This window comes from Sinocyclocheilus grahami, unplaced genomic scaffold, assembly GCF_001515645.1.
Source record: "Sinocyclocheilus grahami isolate Dianchi unplaced genomic scaffold, SAMN03320097.WGS_v1.1 scaffold433.1, whole genome shotgun sequence".
Lineage (NCBI taxonomy): Eukaryota > Metazoa > Chordata > Actinopteri > Cypriniformes > Cyprinidae > Sinocyclocheilus > Sinocyclocheilus grahami.
This window is the reverse complement of record NW_015505612.1, coordinates 290,521-302,991: the sequence shown is the minus strand read 5'-3', so window position 1 is coordinate 302,991 and position 12,471 is coordinate 290,521. Positions and strand designations below refer to the sequence as shown.

Genomic DNA, 12,471 nt, shown 5'->3' with positions numbered 1-12,471 from the left:
TCTTATTTCGAGGTCACCGTAGCCACCAGATCCAGTCTGTATCCAGATCAGATGGTCACTGCAGTCACCCGAATCCAGTACATATTCAGACCAGATGGTGGATCAGCACCTAGAAAGGACCTCCACAGCCCTGAAAGACAGCGGAGACCAGGACAACTAGATGAGCCCCAGATACAGATCCCCTGTAAAGACCTTATCTCAGACGACCACAGGAACCAGACGAGTCCTCTGCACAATGTGGCTTTGCTGCAGTCTGAAATAAAACTGCTGGTTTTGTCTGGTGAGACCTGGCCCCCCGACTGATTCTCCCCCATTCTCCACCATTTTCTCCATTCTGTCACTGATGGAGTTTTGGTTCCTTGCCGCTGTCGCCTCTGGCTTGCTTAGTTGGGGACACTTCATTTCCAGCGATATCGTTGACTTGATTGCAAATGATTGCAAAGATACTATTTAAACTGTACTGCGCTGGATGATGACATCACTGAATTCAATGATGAACTGTCTTTAACTGAAAAATGAGTGTTTACTATTGTCATTTTGCATTATTGACACACTATTTTCTTAATTAATGCTGTTCAGCTGTTTTGACACAATCTGTATTGTTAAAAGCGCTATATAAATAAAGGTGACTTGACTTGACTTGACTAAAAATGGAGGCCGGGTGTGGAGACTGCATAATTTCTGATGCGTTCTAAACTGGTGGGGTCAAGTGTTGGGGTGCCACTCCAGACTGGCATACAGTCAATGGAAAGATGGTACAAGATCATGGCTCAGTGTACTGTCTCAAGTCCTGGGCAAACTGGATTCTCTGGGCAAAGACACGTGGGTCCTCTGCTCAAAACAGCAGCCTGATCCTGGGAACCCAGTATTGCCGTTGCAGTGACAAAGCCCCTTTCGAAAGAAAGGAAAAATAATGAAATAGAAATAGAAGTCAATACTGAATATAGTGGATAGTGAAACAGAAACATAATAGTTTATGAAAGTTTACCTACATCACTGAGTTAAACACTCCATGAAATCGAAAAAAACTTATGTTTTTGGGTTTGCAGCTGATGTCTGTTAGGTTTGATGCTATTTATATGATATAAAAGTCCCTTTAGTAGGCACCTAAAAACATTTTTTTATTAACTTTCTTTCTCTTCTGGGATGCGCCTAACATGTGACAATGCCATTACTTTCTATTTCAAAAGGAAATTCATCAAAATTGGGGAAAAAAGTTGGGGAAAATTGCTCTTCAAACTGTTTCAAGAACTGTATAAAATAACCAAGGTTCGTGAATGGCTATTGAACATGTCTTCTCTCTGTCCTCCATTCAAAATAGGTTTTCCATCAGAATCCCAAACCCAACCATTACAGTCCGCTTTATGCACCAAGTACTCCTTCTTCTCCTGGCTGTATTGTAGCACCCCAACCAACTGCCAAGAATACTCCAAAGCTGGGCTCTCTGGATTCACTACATGACAAACATATGAAGAACAGACATTTAATTTTTCCCACATGTGCCCATATGGCTCCCAATGGATGGGCTATAAGATTAATTTATTTTCAGAGGGAACTTCAAGACAATTGATGGGATCCATTCGACTACAATATGTCAGGTATTTCCAGAGGGTTTAGACAGCACTGTACCAGGTGGGTTGCTGTTTTTTATCGACAACAGGGCTTTGGCAGGAACGGGCTTGCGGTCGATGGAGCCTTGCTCATAACCTAAAGCCAGCCATTCCTCTGGAGTACGGCAGTCAAAATCCTCATTGTCGAATATCTGGTGTTACACAAAGCACGTTAATGGACAAAAAAATTTGCCACTTGTACACAACACACAATTATGCAGCCAATGAAACAGAAAAGGTGCAGGATTTTAAACTGAAGCTTTTACATGGGCACCAAAATTAGGGAGAAAGCCATCAGTAAACGGGGACATTTAAATATAAATTTTTAATAAAATTGATAAATAAACTAATTAATAAAATATTAATATTTCAATAAGCAGTATACAAGCAACATGCATGACCTCCAGAAACAGGTAGTTTGAAACTGGTTGACTCATCTAGTTTTTGAGCATCAGCTGGTTGGAGTCAATGCCTCGCTCAGCCAAAAGATTATTAATATTCAACTTCTGATACTCCCTCCTGCTTCTGGGAATTAAAACAGACACCAACATCCATGCATACTACATTTACAATCTAGAAAAATAAGCAAAAATAAAAAATATATACTAAATAAAACTGTACTCAAAATCAAACATTAAATTTATATTAAAATAATACTATATTTAATATATATATATATATATAAATACACTACTGTTGAAAAGTTTGGGGTGAGGAGGATTTTTTATCTTTTTGAAAGAAGTATCTTATGCTAACTAAGGTTACATTTATTTGATAAAAAATTTAGTAAAAGCAGTAATATTGTGAAATATTATTACAATTTAAAAATAACATCTCAGGTTAGGAAAGGCGTTGACACTATGGAAAAACTTATGTGTGAAAGGTGTCTGAAGCACATGTACAAACACACCAATTCTATTGGCCCACGTAGGGGGAGAGTGACATAGGGCCTCATTTATGAAATGAACGTATGACAGAAAATTGGGCATACGGTCGTTTCAACGCAAAACTTGGAATTGATCAATATGGACGTGAGCGGTGGCTATGATCAAATCTCACGTCTGGTCTCAGCTCGTGTAGGCCTACGCAAGTTTTTGAGTTACCTGAACTTGCACGCAGCAAAGTAAATACGGTGGAGAATTGTAGAATGACAGCATCATACAGGGTTGAAATCAACACTGGCACTTATGGGCTTACATGAAAATGGGTTATGCGATGTATGTGGTGTATCTGAAAATGTATATCATGTACTTTTTAGGTGTAGTAAATATAGTGTATATCGTGACATATAATTTAGTCACTTTGGGGAGGAAAGATTGACACATGAAGATATTTTAGGGAAAGGTTTAATGAATAGACAGGTATACAGAGCACTAATTAAATATATCTATGACTCAGGTTTAGGATCTAGATTATAATATGTGTGGATGGGAGTATTCTACCTAATCTGGGGCATGAAGAGCTAATTGTGAGTGTTAGAGGAGCTGAACACGCAGCGCTAGCATGAGCATGTGATCTGAGTGCGCCATAGATTGGAGAGAATAGGAAACATCCACCAGTAGCACTCAACGGGGGAAGTTAGTCTCTTTTGACCCTCGCTTGCCAAGGCTGGACGAAACATCCCCAAATCAGAACTATTTTTTCTGACTGTTTTTTGTCCATAATCGCTTATGCATAACCCGTCAGAAAAGAAACAAAAGTTACACAAAAGCAATTTTCATTGATCGTTTCATGCTCTCTTCTGAATCTCCTTATTACAAAGCATTGTTACAAAGTATCAAACACTGTATTTTAATTAAATAATACAATAGCGAGAAGGATATGATACTATGTTACATTACGGTCGAGTTAAATACATAATTCAACAAAAATCCGTTAAAAGCACTATTTATTTTTCATTAGCAGGCAGTGCCTCACTAACAAACACGCAAACACGTAGGCCTACCTCACTAGCAAACACGCACGTTTTTTGAAGATCAAGTCTTCGGTAAAAACAAAAATGCGTCTTGTGAGTATTTCGTGTTTATTTTCCTATGAAGTATTTTAACTGTAAAGTGACGCTGCCACGGTTGCTAGGCCAAAGGCGTGCACGCGGGGCTTGTTGTAGATTCCGGTGCACGGGACTAGACTCAAGCTCTTTACAATCAGTTACCGTGGAGAGGCAAACAAACATTACAGAGTGCATAATCTGCAGGTTTAGAGAGAAAATAAAGAATATATGTATCTGAGATTCAGTTATTATATTTTTTTAGAGGTTAAGCTTTAGTATAAGGTCTAACAACTGTGCAAAAATACAATAAAATACAATACAATAAAAAAGTATTTGATCATGTAAATAATTTATGAAGGAATGTTTGTTTTTCTGTGGTATCATTCGAATTGTCAGTGATGACAATTCATCACTGAATGATTTTTGTACTTTTTTTCTTACAACAATTCATTTGGGTCATTGGTTTAACGTTTTGTGAAATATTTTATTGAATATTTTTATTGAATATATATATACAGTATCTCACAGAAGTGAGTACACCCCTCACATTTTTGTAAATATTTTATTATAACTTTTCATGTGACAACACTGAAGAAATGACACTTTGCTACAATGTAAAGTAGTGAGTGTACAGCTTGTATAACAGTGTAAATTTGCTGTCCCCTCAAAATAACTCAACACACAGCCATTAATGTCTAAACCGCTGACCACAAAAGTGAGTCCACCCCTAAGTGAAAATGTCCAAATTGGGCCCAATTAGCCATTTTCTCTCCCCGGTGTCATGTGACTCATTAGTGTTACAAGGTCTCAGGTGTGAATGGGGAGCAGGTGTGTTAAATTTGGTGTTATCGCTCTCACTCTCTCATACTGGTCACTGGAAGTTCAACATGGCACCTCATGGCAAAGAACTCTCTGAGGATCTGAAAAAAAAAATGTTGCTCTACTTTACATTGTAGCAAAGTGACATTTCTTCAGTGTTGTCACATGAAAAGATATAATAAAATATTTACAAAAATGTGAGGGGTGTATGCGATAGTGTGTATAACTGTATATATATATATATATATATATATATACTTAAAATATTAGGTCAATTAAAATTCAAATGTAACATAAAAAAAAAGTTATTAAATAAATCAATTTTAACCAGGGCTTGGGGCAAATAAACATAAATTTTTGCTTTCATGCTATATTTCATAACAATATATTCAATTAATTCTATTTATTTATAGGTTTTAGAGAAATATATATATTTTTAGGAGTAGAAACGTAGCTTACAGTATGTCTTCAAGTAAAAATTCCCCGCTTTTAGGAGGCACATGCGGCCCCTTACTTAATTTCTGACACTCCTCATAAGTAGTCCCCTCTGTACTTCTTTATATGACAGTATATAAAAATGCATGTATACGTGTATTGTATAAGTATTAAAAAAAGCATAACTGCAATGCTCTCAGTCAATGACAGATTCTCATGAGAGTTTTAGCAATTGTGCCGAATCCCAAACCTTTCAAGGCATTTATAGTTTTGTATTTCCATAGTTAATGGCAGTAATTATGACCTAATACACTGGAATGGGAGTCCCAGATATATATATATATATATATATATATACTTAAAATATTAGGTCAATTAAAATTCAAATGTAACATAAAAAAAAAGTTATTAAATAAATCAATTTTAACCAGGGCTTGGGGCAAATAAACATAAATTTTTGCTTTCATGCTATATTTCATAACAATATATTCAATTAATTCTATTTATTTATAGGTTTTAGAGAAAAATATATATTTTTAGGAGTAGAAATGTAGCTTACAGTATGTCTTCAAGTAAAAATTCCCCGCTTTTAGGAGGCACATGCGGCCCCTTACTTAATTTCTGACACTCCTCATAAGTAGTCCCCTCTGTACTTCTTTATATGACAGTATATAAAAATGCATGTATACGTGTATTGTATAAGTATTAAAAAAAAGCATAACTGCAATGCTCTCAGTCAATGACAGATTCTCATGAGAGTTTTAGCAATTGTGCCGAATCCCAAACCTTTCAAGGCATTTATAGTTTTGTATTTCCATAGTTAATGGCAGTAATTATGACCTAATACACTGGAATGGGAGTCCCAGAGTGATCTCAACCCATCCGTTCTCTTTTCATCTCATCCTGTGTAATTGTACTCTTATGGTCCTGAATGAGCCATGGGGATCCACACACTCCTGGGTCAAGAGATCACAGAATCCTGCCCCATTTCCCAGTGGAGATCATAAGCAACACACACCTTCGCCCCTGCTGGCCCTGCATATCATCCTGAGTGTGTTCACTGCAGCGTGCATGAATTACTTCATGTGCCTGAAATCATGTGTCATTCCCAGAAGGTGTCTTGCAAACCCAAAGACAGGGTTGGGCAAGGTCAGAGGTCAAGTGCATGTGTGAAATTCAAAATGAGGAGCCAGAGATGCCTTTTGACTTAGCATGGGATATAACTGCCATCATTGTAAAAGGACTAAAAAGAACATGACAGACTGACAGATCATTAAGGAGATTCATCAGATCATTAAGTCAACAGGTTAAAAAGTTAATGGCAGCAGAGGAAAGACTTGCCAATTAACAACACAAGAGTGATACTTTGCCACAAGCTAACAATGTCCACTCAGTTTACTCTCCTCAAATGCCCATGAACTGAGGCAGTTACAAGTTGTCAATTTCACTAGAGGACATTAAAGGACACTCTCTCTATGCCATAACAGATTTAAGCACACAATTCAATGTTTCAGTTAATAAACATTTCAAATTTAAGGCAACATGTTACATAATACAGACATATGATACAGTGATTTTTAACACATAATACTGCATTCATAAAGCAAAACTTTTGGTGATACTTAAGTTAAATTAGGTTACTCCCATAATTCGTGCAAAGCGTCAGTGGGTGTCACAAAGAGGTGGATAAGGGAGTAGGTAATAAGCTAGAAAACTACAAAGGACTACAGACATATCACAGGGAACAGGAAAATGTAATCTTTATTATTTTTCATTTAATTCTTAATTTATTTATTTTAAAATGTTTGTGTGTGTGTGTTAATATTGGTGGCTCATTCGAAGATGCTTGTCTGTTTATGCAGTAGCTACAAAAGCCGCGGTTCAGCTGCGCGGCGCAAACGCTATGTGAAAGCACAATGGGAATCAGCACTGCCTCCGCTCTGCTTGCGCGTCAAGTGTGGAACAGGCGCTATAATTTGAGGTTAAGTGCTGTTGTTTAGAGCACAACAGGTCACACAAATCACTCTATGGAGTGTCGTGACGTCATCGCTTATCTGAGTGACTGTCTACAAATTACATGTTTCTATTGAGACAGCCTGCAACGATTACTGTCCATGGTACTAAAGTCATCAAAGAACAACTTCTTCATTTTTCTTCTTCTGTTTTTTTATTGGCAGTTTACTGGACTGAGGTGTGATGTCATTGGGATGTAATTTTAAAATGTTTGTGTGTGTGTGTTAATATATATATATATATATATTAATATTTTATTTATTTTAATAAATTTAAATATTTCATTTTATTTAATCTTTATACTATTTTATTTTCAAAATATATTAAATTATTAAGATGTTTTGGGAAAATATTTGTTCTTGTATTATTCTTTTATTTTATTACATTTTTTTATTTATTTGCATTTATTATTATTTTGATTGAACGTGCATGACACTTCTGGATAATGCATGGATGTAGGACCACAAAGGGTGGTTCAAGGTCACCAAAATTAGATTTAAATTTGTCAAATGCCGAACTTCTAACCACATTTCTGTCAAATGCATTTCCATAAATCATACTACTCGCACAAAACTGTGTGTCCTCCCCTCCAGCAATTAAATAGTTGCTTCATGAGACATCGAACCTCACTGTATCCCAAAGGCAGATGCAGCAGACACATCTTGTCAATAGCTCCAAACACCTGCCAGCAATTAATGACTAATAGCTTTGGCCTACAGCATTACAGGGCTCTTTGAACAAGACAGATGAGATCTCTAGTGTGTTTAATCCTCAAAACAGAGAAGTTCTCATTTTGTGATCCAAAATCAGGGCAGATTGGTCTCCCAAAGTGTTTGAGGTCATTGTTAAGCTTCAGATGAAAGACATTTCTGATAAAATGATGCACAACTGGGACTTTTTAAATGTCAACAGAAGAAACGACGCCAGTATCAAGAAGAAAATCAGACTTTCAAAGTAGGGCCAGGAAATAACTCAAACTTTTTAGGCTTTGCTTTCAGTTCACACCTTCTAGGATTATAAACCATACTGAATAACACAGAATTGTACTATATTTAAGGAGGAAAAATGTGTTCTGTATTACTTCCATATGGGACACAGTTTATCACATAGTGTCTAACACCCAAAAAGCCGAGAATGCCATTTATTGTATTTTAATCAGTTGCGTTTGAAAAGTTAATTTCCACCTGATAAGAAAAAAATGCTGCTTTAGTAATTTTTGACTTTCTATGTCATAATTATGAAATAAAAGTAATTATGATTATGGCTTTTTATAATTGATAATTTCTTAACTTGTTGTCATAATTTCAGCTTTTATCTCATAATTTCCCATTTTCCCATTAGATAATTAATTAAACATTGTGTCTAATACAGTTTAATTATCTAAAATAATTCTGATTATGACTTTTTATCTCAAAATTTCGAATTTTTGTAATAATTAAGACCACTTAAATGCACTTAAAAGTGTACTTAAATGAGGGCCACACTGCAGCTGTCTTACACGGATACTACACTTGACATGAGGGAGTTTAGCTAACTTTCTTCTGCTGACTTTTTGATTGTACTGTCCATTATATCCGTCCACACAATTGATCTGTGGAACTTACACACACAAAAGTCCTCCTCTTCCAGGCATTCTCTCCTTTTACACCCCTCATCTGCCCTTCTAAAACAGGCGGTTGTGGGTGTCATGCCTGCTTGAGTGTGACTCCTATTTTGCAGTAATGAAAGCAACATGTGCTTCTAACTTTAGCTGCTCATGATACCCAGATGTTAGTTTTGGAGAGCAGCAGAGGTGGGCCCCCACATCGCTAAAGAGCTATGGAAGAATACGAGGCTTCTATAAGTCCACATCTTAGGATCTGATCTGTGTTTTTAGACCGCTGGGCTCTGTTTTATCTCAGTTAGCAAACACATCAAAGATTGCAAATAGCGTTTGAGCTGGTATTTGTTCCACAGTAGAATATGTGGAACATGTAAAACACATAGACGTCTTCCATAGCAACGCAAAATCTAGCTTTTGCAGCTAATGTTCCATTTTACCATTAGCTAATTGGTTAAACATGGCGCCTACTATGGTTTTAAAAAGTAAGTTCAACAGCCCTGCAGCGTCATCTGTTCTATTTAATGGGTGAAATGTATACACCATCAGGTCAGTGAGTGTCACACTGTAGTACTCCAAGCCTGTGTGTTTTACGAGAGAATAAAAAAGAGCTGCGGCCTGAAAGGATGACGCTTTTTTGCCAGACTAGAGAGGCTTAGTGGCTTTAATGGTGACCCGCATGACCTTTGAATGGTCATTAGGGGTCAGATGAGATCACGGGTGGATACCTGGTCTGCATGTGGTCATAAAAAAAGAAAGGTTTTAATTGCTGGTTATGAGATTAGGCATGTTTTCGGTTACTAATAGACACCTGGGCACAGTTCAGGGATCACACTATTAGAAACCCCCTAACCCTAAGTATTAAACTTATGAAACAAAAACTTATTTAAAAAAAAGAAGAAGTGGGACAATTAAACACACATTAAAGAAGGGAACCAAAAAGAGAAATGTTTTACTTACTTTACTTTACTTAAAATTAATATTAAAATAAAATATTCAATAAAAATGAATAAAATATTTATTATAATATGTACTAATATTTTGAATATATTTACTAAAAATTAAAATATAATACTAATCAATTCTAATATAATAATTTAATAAAATCACAGTGTTAAATTATAGTACAATTATAATATTAAATAATATAGAACTTATCATAATATAATACAGCCAATAGTAATATAAAATAACTTAATGATTCTTTGACAGAAAATAATAAAAATGTACATAATTGTTTATTATAGTATGTATTATAATAAAATAATAATTTTAAATATTACATCATAAAATTAAATCAATCAAATAAAATGATAAAATAACTTGCTGATTTTTTGACAGATAATAACAATAAAGAATGTATAAAATATAAATTATAATATGTATTAACATTCAAAATTATAAAAAATTGCAATATTAAATATTATATCATTAAAAAATTTAAATATAATAAAGCAAATAAAATTATAAAATAGCTTGCTGCAATACACAGGTATAAAGCATAAAGGGTTTATGTTATTTATTAATGCCACTCCAGTCTACCATGCCTCCTTTCCTTTAAAAGGACCCCATGGGGTGCAGGGAAATGTATACTCCACTGTTGCACATTTTCCCTGTACACCTCACGTTATTTACAGTCCAGACCTTTCATAGCCATTAATATCTTGCAGAGACAATTCAGAAAACTAGTAGGTTGCTACAGTAGCATACAGAGTTTACCCTCAACAAAAAGACTTGGAAATGGCTGAATCCCTCGGTAAGCACTTGTCTTATTTACTTACCGAACCCCTATCAAGGATGTGGGGTGTGTGCCTGTGCGTGTTTACACAGCCCTCCATATGTGTGGGAAGCTTTACTCCGCTCAAATAAAATGTGCTTTCAGCTGCGTCAGTACAGCAGGGCACTACCAATCAGGCTCAAACCTCTTCAATCAAAACCACCCCTATTAAAATTCCTTTCATTCCTGCTTCTTAAGACCTAATAATGTTGAAATTAAATGGATTTGGAACGCTGGCACAAACAGTGACATGAGCTACTGCATGGTATGGTTATTCATACACAATAGACTCACACAGAAAAACATTAGTGGCCCTGGAGACATGCACGCATGCATGTAGTCACACAATTGTTTGGCAAGCTTCCTATATGTACCACAGGGTCCCCGGACTGTCATAGCCATTCATCTGGTCTCTATCAGCACCCAGCCTGACAACTTAATCTCAGTCATTCATTCTCACAGATCAAAGCAGCACGCTGCAATTTAAACCTATTACCTACGTATAAAGACAGTCGCCTGTTGTGACTCTCTCTCACACACAGACAAACATACGCACAAATGTTTGCAAACAGATATGCAAAGACCATCACAAGCCCATCACAGACCGTCGCAGATGCATTAACACAAACACGCGTATTTTAAGAGTTTTGTTTCTCCAGTTTTACTTGACACAAATTTACTAGGGCTACATTTTTCTAAGTCTTTAGCCTTTTTTTTTATTTTATTTACTTTTTATGTCATGATTATGTTTTTTTGCCTCATAATTTTGACTTTTTATGTTATAACTATTAATCTGTGACCCAAAATTGTGACTTTTTTATCTCATAATTGTTTTTGTCATAATTTTGACTTGTTGTGTCATAATTATGATTTTTTTTAATCCCATAATTGTTTTGCATGTGATAATTTTGACTTTTTATGTCATAATTATGACTTTTTTTTAAACTATTTTTTTTTCAGAAAAGTGTCATAAATGACATAATTTCAACTCTTTTTGTCATAATTGTTCATCATAATTTCAGATTTCTGACAGAATTGTTTTTACATCATAAAATGTCATTGACTTTTAATCTCATAATTATTTTTATGTGATATTTTGGACTTTTGTCAAAAGTATGACTTTTTAACTCATAATTTCAATTTTTTTATGTTATAATGGTTTGTTATAATTTCAACTTTTTATGCCATAAATGTTGTTTATGTCATAATTATGAATATTTATCTCTTAATTTAAACTTTAACAATTGCAAAGGAGAAAAAAAACTCATCACAAAAGAATGTGAAATTAAAAATAGAACAAACAACAAATATATATATATATATATATATATATATATATATATATACAGTATATATATATATATATATATATATATTAATTTCTTGTTTCACTGTATGGAAAAGAGAACCATGGACATTCTGATAAATGTCTCCTTTTGCGTTCCACAGATACAAGATGAGTAAATGTCTTTGGAATGGCATGAGGGTGAATAAATAATGTCATCATTTTCATTTCTGGTTAAATTATCCTTTTGCTGGAAATAAATACATAAACATAAAAAATGGTTATGCATGTACACTCTAAAAAAATTCTGGGTTTTAAGGGGGTCTGAATACTTTCCGTACCCACTGTATGTCCCTTTTTTGCCTTTTCTATTATCTTTTTGTTTCACAGGATGCTTCCTTCAGATATAGGACATTCAGTGGCATGAATCACAACGGTAATCATGTCTGGTACAGTTAACAAAATGTAATCAAGATCACTTGTTTGATGTCGGCAGGGAATTGCACTAGTGTAGCATTCCACTGTGGGGCACTAGAGAGAGCTCCTTTTCGATCCGTTCAATGCTTCAGATTCAGGCCAGTGGATCTCAGTACTTCATCTGTGCTCTTGGGAAGCTGGAACAACGCTGCGCGTCACGTATAGGTGCGACTCACTGCTATTACCAGAGAGACCTGCGCGGTTTTGTCCTTCTTTTACCTTCAGTTTGAAAAGACTGTCATGTACAGACACAGAAAGGACAATAGTTCGCTCTTCATCTGAATGCACAAAAACAAAAATGTTAAGAGAATGAACCGCGTGCCGTTTGGACAGGTGCATCCCAGATCACCACCATCATCAGAAAAGTTTTCTTACCGACTCACTGTGAGAAATGGATTACCAGCAGCTGGATTTCCTGCAGCTTTTCATGCAAACTCCGTTTACAAACAGACAGTGAAGGAGACA

The 12,471-nt window shown here is 35.4% G+C and overlaps 1 pseudogene; it reads right to left on the bottom strand.

Moving 5' to 3' along the window:
- The window catches only part of LOC107551778 (dynein heavy chain 1, axonemal-like), a 32,876-nt pseudogene extending 30,955 nt beyond the window's left edge, over positions 1-1,921 (bottom strand).
- Positions 1,922-12,471: the final 10,550 nt, after the last annotated feature.